The sequence below is a fragment of the Equus quagga genome, chromosome 15, assembly GCF_021613505.1.
Source record: "Equus quagga isolate Etosha38 chromosome 15, UCLA_HA_Equagga_1.0, whole genome shotgun sequence".
NCBI classification, from domain to species: domain Eukaryota; kingdom Metazoa; phylum Chordata; class Mammalia; order Perissodactyla; family Equidae; genus Equus; species Equus quagga.
Window position 1 is genome coordinate 88508648 of NC_060281.1, and position 11198 is coordinate 88519845.

Below are 11198 nucleotides of genomic sequence, written 5' to 3' on the forward strand. Positions count from 1 at the left end.
GGGGGGGGCCCCTCCCCACCTGCAACTGTCCCACGTTGGGTGTGTGGTGCCATCCATGCCCAGTCTTGCCAGGTCAGGCGGGAATGTGTAGGGTCTCCTCATATCCATGGCAACCTCCATTCCTGAGAGGAGCTGTGTGTCCCTGCCTCGGCTTGTTTGGGGAAGGTCATAGTGCCAGGAACGAGCAAGTCTGTGTACTTCACAGGGATGAGTCAGCCTGTGCGCATTACAGAGGTGAGCCCTGGTAGGATTCTGGAAGCCACCGAGGCCTAGAGATGTGCCCAACATCGCCTCGTTTGCAATAGGTGTTACATGTGTGTTTGTTTGCGTGTGTATCTAATCCGTCTGTGTGTCCCATGACTCTGTTTCTTCGTAAGTGTTGGCTTCTAGACCTGTTATTTATCTGGTGTCAACCTCATTTGTAGGTCCTACGAGGATGAGTCAGTTCACAGATACACCCATGGCTTAATCCTAGAATCTGGTTCCTTACTTTCAATTCAGGAGTCCCATCAAACACTCATCCCAGGCTTTTAGCTCTGTGGGTCAGGGGTGGCCTGGCCTATCAGGGATTAGAGAGAGCAGAGGTAGTATTGTCTCAGGAGTCCTGAAGACAGCTGGCACCCCTCTGACTCATGTGGGAGGAGGAGACAACAGACAGAGTGTGAGAATGTGAGCAGGGTTCAGGGTGTGTGGGTCCTGTGTTGAGAGTGACAGGGAGGGTTTAGGGAGGGGGCACAGGGCAGTGCCCATGGGAGGCAGGAGGAGGGCAGGCACCTGAGGAAGGGAGGATGCTCTAGGCTGTGAAGACGTGTAACTGCCTGTGTGGGCAGTGAACAAAAGACACATGGAACTGGTGGGGACCTTCATCTAATGGAGAAAGGGACCCTTGAGGAGGAACCCCATCTAGAATGAGATCTTTGAAGATTCCAGGGAAGGGAGCTCAGACATCCTCCAGGAGGCCATGGGAACCAAAGAGAGTGGTAGTCGGACAATCAGAGATAGACAAGATCCCCACGAGAGTAGGAAGTAAAAGTAGGGGTTGGGGAGAGTGGGGCAGGCTTCCTTTCCTGCAGTGGTCCCAATCTACCTTGCTAGAATGTTCTCTGGGGGTGTCTCAGTAACAGTGACATCATCCCTCAAGAAAGCACCAAGACTCCCTACTCTATCCTGCTTTCCCAAAGACCAAAAGGATTCTGCATGCCCTTGAGAGTGATTGAATTTAGGACAGAAAATGTGTCAACGAAAATGAGCAGAGAGCATGATTTCTGACTGACAATGAGACGTTTTATTGAAAGTTGATTGAGCAGAGTGAAAAGGACTGGGGATGACCAGGGTGGGAGGGAAGGCACTCTTGAGGTCCTGTGGCTCCGTATCGCTGAGGATGGGGGAGGGTCAAGGACCTAAGCACACTCTGAGGGGGACACTTTCTTCTCCACGGTGCGCCCTTCGTGCGTGACCTGGCAGCTGATGCTGCTGTATGATTTCCACTGGGCAGGGGTCAGCGTCAGGTAGCTGCTGGCAGTGTAATTGTTGCTGCTCTCTTTCGAAGGCTTGGTGGTCTGGATGCCCTGGGTGATGGTGACGTCATTTCCCTTCCAGCTCACCATCCAGCTGCTGGGGGAGAAGTCACTGATGAGACACACCACTGTGGCCTTGCTGGCACTGAGCTCCTCAGCGGAGGGCGGGAAGAGAGTGACCGAGAGTGGAGACTTGGGACCACCTGCAGGGTGGGACAAGGACAGGGCAGCACTGGCTCAGCGTCCACAGTGAGAACCTCTGACCTCAGTGTGTGAGGTGGGTGTGGATTCTCCAGGCCAGGACAGGACCCCTGTGTTTCCGAGGGTCCATGTCAGGGAGAGAGGTTCAGGGTGTCCTCAGACAACTGTTTGTCTATCCTGGGAAATCCTGAGCCTGGACACCTGCCATCAGCTGTGCTGAGATGCCCCTGGGCCCTGGCCTCCCACACAGGCTTCTGACCCTCTCCCTCTTGCCCCTGCTTCCTTCTGACAGTTGATGGGGTCTGTGTGGAGCTCTCTGTTTGTCTCTCTTATGAACGGATGATGTGAGCTCCCTGATGCCCTGTGGGGTCAATCTTGAGACTTTCTGACCTGACGTATCTTCTCTGGGCTTTGGTCCTTAGGGTCTCTTTTGACCTGGATCTGTCACTATGGCGCCTCTCTAAATGATTAGGACCTTTCCTCTTCAGGGAGAGTCTGTCTGCTTGTCTTTGAGTCTCTCTCCACTCCAGAGTGTTCCAGGGTCTTTCCTGGGTCTCAGGCAGTCGGGAAATTTTGTGCTGAGCCATCTGCCTATCTATCCTCTCAGGAATTCCTGCTTCTGAGGAGTGTGTCCGCAGAGACCCAGGAGTCCCCCGTCCCTTCTGCCTTGTCTTTCTGTTCTCCTTAGCCTACCTCCTGGCAGCCAGCATCTCAGCCCCACTATGTCCTCCCTCCAGCAGGGTCCCAGGCAGCTCAGGGCTCTGTCCATGGCAACCCCACCACGGCCTGGGGGAGCCCCTTCACCCCTGCCACATTCCTGATCCTGGAACTGAGTCCCACAGCTGGAGGACCTTCCCTTTACCTCTGACATTTGCTTCTCAGCCTCAGTCCTGAGATTTTGGGGTCTCTCTAAAGTCTCCATGTGGTCACCCCCTCAGTGCTACCCTTGAGAAGAGGGCCTCTAATGACCCCAGAGGCCATCAGGTCCACAGGAGACGGAAAGGAATAACTCTGAGGGCCCCAACGTTCTCTGGGGCCAGTTGGGGCCCTGGGCCAGTCTCCTGTCTGTGGTCAGAGATGAAACAGAGCAGCAGAGACAAGCAGGGTGTCCCAGTAGAAAAGGGAGGAGGCCAGGGCCCCTGAGGCTCGCCTCTTGGATAAGCCTGAGTGGAGACTAAGACAAGATGCAGAAAACAAGCAAAAACAGCAGAAAATTGACCAAACCTTGTGGAGAGCAGGAAAATGGTGGGAAGAAGAGACTCACCTAGGACTATCAGCTGGGTCCCTCAGCTGAGCACAGGACACAGTGACACAGGCTCGTGCAAAAACCCCTTCTTGGGAGGCCCCTGCCCCACCCCGGCTCCCCACCTACAGCTGTGATGGAGGAAGTTGGGCCACTGCCCCTGGCTGGTGTCTGCTCAGCAGGGGCCCCATATGCCTGCCTTGCCCACGCCCAGCACATCACAGGACAGGTGACCCCTTGTGCCAAGCAGCAGGATCCTCAGAGAGGCAGGCTCCCAAAGAAGCTGGCATGTTGGATATCGTGTTCCCACTGACTGTCACACATAAATGGAAATGAGTTTATAGGAGGGCATTCATTTCCAGAAGGAGTGAAGTTCCCTGGAATAGAACAGGGCTTCTCTTCCACATTGGGTTGAGGAACCCTGATCCATTGATGAGACCACAGGGTGAGGGCAGGGGGGCACTCTCAGGTGTCCCCGATCGCCCCATCGGAAGTCAGGTTGCCCTGAAAGGGACTGACCATGAGAGTCTTCAATATGACCCCGACTGGGACTCCAGGGGGGTCTCATCTCAATCCCCTGAGGTTATCCTTGATGGGGATGGGCATCTCCAGGAAGGCCTGGGCTGGTTCCTGTAGGAAACAGCACCCTCATCTCCAGGGAGCCCTTTCAGTAACCCTGTCCCCCTAAAGGTTCTCATCTGATTTTTGATTGTGTCTTGGAGTGTATTATTCAAAAGGGAGGTGTGAGCTAGACCCTCGACTGTGGTCCCTAAATATCACCTCCCACTCAACGGAACCAGGATCCTGGGGGTAAATGGCCTATTCCAGGCCTGAGATGGGAAAGGCACAAGATGGGCCTAGAACTTACTGTAACAACAGGAAGTCATTGAGGTCTACCGGGCCAACTCCAGATGATCCTGGGGCCACCAATGGCAAAGGTGGGGCACTGTCATCATGAAGAAACTATAACCATAGTAGGTTCAAACACATCACATACACTTACATGGTAGAGTTCACCACGGCATTACATATTAATTGTTCACTTTCAGAACATGGCAGGGACCAAGTCATCATTTTGTAAACTGCTCCAGTAAAGGAAAGACCAAACATTTATATATACTTACTGCAATATGAAACATACTCCTGGGAGAGGAAAGAGCATAAGGGGCTCCCTTTGTGGACAAACTGTAACCTTCAGAAGAGGAAGGAGAACAGAGCAGAAATATGGCACCTGGCATTCCATCCCATTGGCTGGACCTGGCATTTGAGCATCACAGGATGAGAACTTCACTAAGTGAGTGGGGACTCCGCCAGGGCACCTTGGATGGAAGTAGCCAAGAGTCCTAGGAAGAGGTCTTCCCAAAATGTCACACCTGAACTCTCTTAATGCTTTCCTAGCTCGGAACCACTTTACGGGAACACAAAGCAGAGAGAACTGCTTAGTTACAGGCCAGGAAGGAGTGAGCTGCCTCCCGACCCTGGGAGATCCCAGGACCAGCAGCTCAGCCCCTGCAGCCACTCCCTTGCACAGAAAATCCAGGGCAATCTTGGAGATACTGACAGAGCCAAGAGGCCTAAAGACACGTCCACCAATCACAACGTCAGATCTTAATCAATCCTCGTATAGACAAAACAAAAAACCACAAAATAACGACACCAAAAATAGAACTAGGTAAATTCACTTGCAACAATTATGAGACATTTGATGACAACTGACTATTATTTGATATTAATGAGTTATTCATAACTCCTATTTAGGTTAATGATATCGTAGTTCTTTTCCAGGTCCTTATCTTTCAGAACACTAATGGAAAATTTACAGATGGACAGATCTGATATCTGGAATTTGCTCCAAAATACTGCATAAAGGAGGAGTCACTCTGTTGTGGGTGGGTCAGCATCACCAGTGAACTGATTATTTAGAGGGGTTGGCTGATGAGAACATGGGGGTCATTTTTATTCACCTGCCTCCTTATTTTTGTGTTCAAAGTTTTCCACGATAAAAACTTTCAAGAAAGTGAATGGGAGACTAGACTTGGCAAGGCAGCAAGGAGTGGGGGGAACCCGCATTCTACCCAGCAGAGCCGGTGAGATGAGGCAGACCTGGGTGGTTCCCTCCCCACAGGGGCCTCAACATTCAGATCCATGGATGGGGTCACAGGGGCAAGAGGACATAGGATACCCAGGCTTCCATCTAGATCAGAGGTTGTGCTTTGGGACAGAGATGCCTGGGGTCATGCTTCAAGGGGGCCCTGACCTCTGCCCCACTGTGTCTCCAGAGCCCCCTGTCCTTGCAGGTTCTGCCTCTGGGCTGTCCTAACCCCAAGCAGCTGTGGGGAAGTTTGCTCCGTGTCCCTGATGAGCTGGAGGCACGGAAAGGAGGCCCCGAGAGGCCCAAGGACATGTCGGCTGACAGAGGTGGCAGGGCCTGCACCTCTGTGAGGCCAGCTTTGTCTGCTGTCAGGGACCTGGGAGGCAGTGTGTCTCTGGCACCAGGCTGCAGGCGCACTCAGGGCTGAGCCAGAGGAAGGGGTGGGAGAGGAGCGCCGTAGGCAGGGCGGTCTGGGGGCGCTGAGTCCATGGAAGTCAGACCTGCTGTGGCCCCCAGGCCACACTCACCCTGTCCTGAGCTAGTCTGACTGCCCTCACTCCACTCCCGAGTCCAGCGGACACCCTCAGCCGCAGATCTCACTGGATCTGCTTTCTGTGCCTGGGACTGTGCCCTTCTCATTGACCCAGTTTTCCCGTGTCCTCCTCAAGCGGGCTGACACCACCTGCTCCATCCATTTTCCACCCTAAAGTAACTCTCCCTGAAATGACTTCAGACATCAGGACTTTCTTTCTTTCTTCTTCTTTTTTTTTAGTGAGGAAGATTGGCCCTGAGCTAACATCTGTTGCCAATCTTACTCTTTTTTGCCTTGAGGAAGATTGTTCCTGAGCTGACATCTGTGCCAGTCTTCCTCTATCTTGTATGTGGCTTGATGAGTGGTGTGTGGGTCTGTGCCCGGGATCTGAACCCGCAAACCCCAGACCACTGAAGTGGAGCACCCAAACTTAACCAGTATGCCACTGACCAGCCCCAGACATTAAGAGTTTTGATTGAGGTCCCAGCCCCTGCTTGCATCCCTTTGGCCTGACTTTGATCTAGGCCCATCAGAACATAAATGGAGCTTCCCTGTGCCTCAGCCTCATCCCATTTCCCAGCACCAGTGACTATGAACATCACTATCTTGAAGAGTGTTCCAGGGTGCCCTGAGCTGGCAGAGAGAGTCTACAAGGTTGGGGAATTGTCAGGCTATAGGATATTGAACTGTGTCTCTGCTGCAGGACTTGTCAGTGTCTTCACTTAGCCAACATACATCATGAAAGGTTGAGAAATGTACACATGTGATGCATTGTTCAAACCTTTCTATGGTTCCTTGGTGATGGGCCAACCATGAACCTCTCACCTGCTAATCCCTCTCCCAGCAGGTCCCTTGAGGGAACAGGGAAGTTCAGCCTCTGCTCCTAAAGACCAGGGCCTCGCTCATGGGTCTCCTTCCCCCATATTGCTGCCCTACCTGGTCCCTTGAGGGGTTGGTTGGGGGGACGGCGGGTTGATGGAAGCCCGTGTTTTAATTATCCCATCCCTTAGTTACTGACTCTTTAACCCAGAGACAGGGCCCGACCCAGAATGCTCATCAGAGTGTTGGGTGATAAAAGATTAGGTCTTTACTGGGGAGTAGTAGAAACTGGGAAGGTGTGAGGCCTGCCTGTTGTGAGTTGATGCTGGGCAGTGTCTCAGGGCTACAGTGGAGAGGTGGGAAAAGGGGTGTCTGGATGAGGAAGGCCCCCAAGGATAGGGGAGGCTCAGGGACCTAAGGACCCTCTGAGGGGGACACTTTCTTCTCCACGGTGCTCCCTTCGTATGAGACCTGGCAGCTAACGCTGCTGTAAGATTTCCACTGGGCAGGGGTCAGCGTCAGGTAGCTGCTGGCCGTGTACTTGTTGTTGCTCTATTTCGAGGGCTTGGTGGTCTGGATGCCCTGGGTGATGGTGACGTCATTTCCCTTCCAGCTCACCATCAAGTCGCTGGGGTAGAAGTCACTGATGAGACACACCACTGTGGCCTTGTTGGTGCTGAGCTCCTCAGAGGAGGGTGGGAACAGAGTGACTGAGGGTGCAGACTTGGGCTGACCTGTGGGTTAGGAGACAGACAGGTGGCCATTGGCTCAGTGTCCTTAGTGAGAACTTCTGACCTCAGTTTGTGAGGTGGGCATGGGGTCTCCAGGCCCAGGTCAGGGCCCCTACTTCAGAGACCACTGTGAGTCCAAGGGTCCATGCTGGGGGGGTGGGTCAGGTGTCCTCGAACAGCTCCTCGTCTGTGCTGGAAAGCCCTGAGCCTGGACATCTGTCATCACCTGTCCTGAGACCCCCTGAGGCTCTGACTTCCCACACAGAAGTCTGACCCTCATCCTCCTTCCCTTTCTCCTCCTGACATTTGATGGGTCTGCCTGGGACTGTCTGCCTGTCTGTCCCCCGACAGGATTACGTGAGCTCTCTGACCTCTGCGGGGTCACTCTGGGGACAGTTCTCACCTGACATATCTGCTCTGGACATTTCTGGGCCTTTGCCCTAAGGGGATCTGTTTTTATCCAAATCTGTCTCTTCTGGACCCTCTCACGGGGTAGGATCTTTGCTACTCATAGAGTCTGTCTCCTGTCCTTGGGTCTCTCTTGTTCCCCCCTGGCAAATTGGACCTATCACTGGGGATTTCATGCCATAGGTTCTGTCTTTCTTCATGCAAGGAAGTGTGTCCTGCAGAGACCCAGAAGTCCACCATCCCTTCTGCCCTGTCCTGCTGTTCTCCTTAGCCTACCTCTTGGCGGCCAGCACCTCACCCCCCTCCATCCTCCCTCCAGCAGGGTTCCCTGAGTCCCAGGCCAGCTCAGGGCTCTGTCCATGGCGGCCCCCCCAAGGCCTGGAGGAACCCCTTTACCTCTTGCAACAGTCCTGCCCCTGAATCCTGAGTCCCACAGCCCCAAAGACCTTCCCTGAACCTCTGACCTGCGTGTCCCCAGCTAGGGACCTGAGGGTTCAGGTCCCTCTAAAGTCTCCCTGTGGTCACCCCCTCAGTAGCCTTGTTCCCACTTCCCCTTGAGCCAGGGGTTCCTAGTGACCCCCAGAGACAAAGTTGGTCCAACAGGAGCCCAGAGAGGGAGGACAGAACAGAGCACATCTTGGGAGCCAGCACGACCCTGGCAGACAGACAGACAAGTCTCTATATGTCATCCTGCCCATTCTCCTGCCTCTGGGGTCAGAGAAGAAGGGCTGTTGGTGACCAGCTGAGGCAAGTATGAGGAAGAGGAAGGGTCCCAGGGCCTGGGATCCTGGGTGAAAGATTGACTGTAGCCTTAGAGAAGACACAGAGATGAGCAAAAATAGTGGAAAACTGCCTAAACTTTGAGGAGAGCAGGGAACTGGGGGGAGGAAGAGACTCACCTAGGACGGTCAGATGGGTACCTCCAGTGAACTATGAACACTGTGACACAGGCTCATACAAAAACCCCTCCCTGGGAGGCCCCTGCCCCACCTCCTAGCCCCCTATCTGCAGCTGCGTTGGAGGAAGTCAGGCCCAGTGCCCCAGGCTGGCATCTGCTCAGCAGGGGGGCCAATCGGTCCCCCCCACCCCCTGCCAGCAGATAACAGTGCAGCTGACCCCAAGCAACAGGATCCTTGGAAGCAATTCTCCAAAAGGAAGTTGGTGTCTAGTCTGCTGCTCTTACTCACAGTGCCCTGGGAACTGGAATGCGTTTGTGGAGGGCATTTGTGTACTATGAGTGAGGTTCCAGGAAATGGACAGGACATCTCTTCTATGGATGTTGAGATGATCCTAATTCCTTGATGTGACTCCTACCCCTGCACCCCACCTTCCAAGGAGAGGCAGAGTGGCCTGCGTTCAGTGGCCACTGGAAACTTCCTATGTGCACAGCCATAACTTCAGTGGCTCAGCCTCGTCTTCCCTGGGGGTATCCTAATCTGGGGCTGTCCTGAGTGAAGTCTGGGCTGGTCCTATAGGAAATGCCAGCGTAACCTCCAGGGTGACCTTGGGAGCATCCCTGCCGCCCCTCAATCTGGTCTTATGTTGGGGAGGGTCTGCTGGTGGGATTGCTGCTCTGCCTCATCCAAAGGGCGACATGAGTAACATCCTGACCATGACCCTAAATCCCACCTGCCACTAAGAGGAACCAGAATTAAGGGCCAATTTCAGCCCTCGGGCAGGAACTGCACAAGATGAGCTCGAACATGTCACTCAGAAAGCAGGAGCCATAGAGGTCCCTGCGAGCACATCAGGGCCCCCAGGAGCCACGTGAAGAGGCTCCCAGCAGACCAATGTGCATCACTGGCAGCCTCACTGCCATCATCAGCAGAGGATAACGCAGTGAATTCACACAAGCAGATTCATTCACATCCCAGAGTCACCACGACACTAAACAGTGATTCTTCACCGTGGGAGGATGGCAGGGTCCAGATCACCATCCTGTAAAGCAGTGAACAATGGGAAGAGTCTCCATTTCTTCCTTTAAACTTAGATATGCAAGACACATGGGGTGATTAAGGAGCAGCTGAGGGCAGACCCTCCATGGACACAGCGCAGCCCTCACCAGGGAAGGGGCACAGACCTGAAGTATCACCACGTTGCATTCCTTCACATTTGATGGACCATCCAAGCAGCTAATGCCACTCAAAGGAGGTTGACTGAACAGGAGTCCTGTGACGCAAAGTAGCCAAGTGTCCTGGGAGGCAATTCTGCCAAATCCCACCTGAAACTTGTGAAGCCTGATGCCAGAAGCACTTTGCAGGAACACACAGCAGAGAGAGCCGCTCAGTTACAGCTCAGGGAGGCCTGGAGCTGAGTCCTGACCCTGGGAGATCCCTGGACCATCAGCTCAGCCTCTGCAGCCACTTCCTTGCAAGGAAATCGAGAGGGATTTGGGAGTTATGACAGACCCAACAGGCCTAAAGACACATGGACCAATCGCAATGTCAAACCTCATTCAATCCTCATATAAATCAACTGAAAACCCCCAAATAATGAGAGCTCCTAAAATACAGCCAAGTAAATACACTTACAACATCTATGAGGCATCTGATGACCAACTCTTTTCAGATGTTAATGATTTACTCATAATTTCTGCTTAGGTTGGATAATGAAATTTTAGTTACTTTTTAGGTCTTTATTTTCTGGTAAACAACTAAAATATTTACAGATGAAAAGATATCTAGAATCTCTGTCAAACTATTGCATGGAGGAGGAGTTATTCTGTTGTGAGTGGGTCAGCATCATCAGTGAATTGATTTTTTTAGGACCTGGTTGCTAGGAACATGGGGGTATTATTTCCCTGTCTCTTTATTTTTGTTTTCATTTTTCCTTAATAAAAACTCACAAGAAAATAAAAAGGAGATGAATGTGGGGGCAGCACCAGGGGAGGGAGGATCCTGGCCATCTCCCAGCAGGGCCACTGAGATGAGGGAGACTTGGGTGGTCCTCTCTCCCATTTGGACCTCAGCATTCGGATCCATGAAATGGGGTCAGGGAGGTGCTGTGGGACACTAGGACCCCCTAACTTCCTCCCCCTTCTTAGGCTTTGATTTGGGGCAGAGGTGGATGAGATTAAGCTCCAAGGGGGCCCCTGTCCTCTGCCACATTGTGGCCCAGAGCTCCCTGTGGCCCCAGAGGATCTGGGGGCGCTGAGTCGCTGTGGAAGTCAGACCTGCTGTAGCCCCCAGGCCACACTCACCCTGCCCTGAACTAGTCTGACTTGCCCTCACTCTAATGCTGAATTCCAGCTGGTACTCTCTCTCAGATATGACTGGATGCCTTTCCTGTGCCCATACAGTGCCCTTTCTCACTGAGCCAGGTCTCCTCGGTCCTCCTCCAGCCAGCTGACATCACCTGCTCCATCCCTAAGACACCCTAACCTAACTCTGACCCCACTTCAGAGGTTGAGACTCCCCACGGTTGAGGTCCCAGCCCCCTCCTGGGTCCCCTTGCCCTGACTGTGACTCAGACCCTTCAGAACACGAACTGAGCTTCCTTGTGCCTCGGCCTCAACCCATTTCCAAGCACCAGTGACCACTACTGTGAGCACTACTGACTTGAAGAGTGTTCCAGGGCCCCCTAAGTTGGTAGGAGAATCCAAAAGGTTGGGGAATTGTCAACCTATGTGATATTACACTGTGTCTCTGCTGCAGGA

At 53.1% G+C, this 11198-nt stretch overlaps 1 protein-coding gene across 1 annotated transcript in view; it reads right to left on the minus strand.

Annotated features, from left to right (window-relative positions):
* LOC124226570 (immunoglobulin lambda-1 light chain-like) overlaps positions 1-11198 on the minus strand; it is a 35785-nt gene that overhangs the window by 2001 nt on the left and 22586 nt on the right. The gene's annotated exons all lie outside the window — the stretch shown is intronic.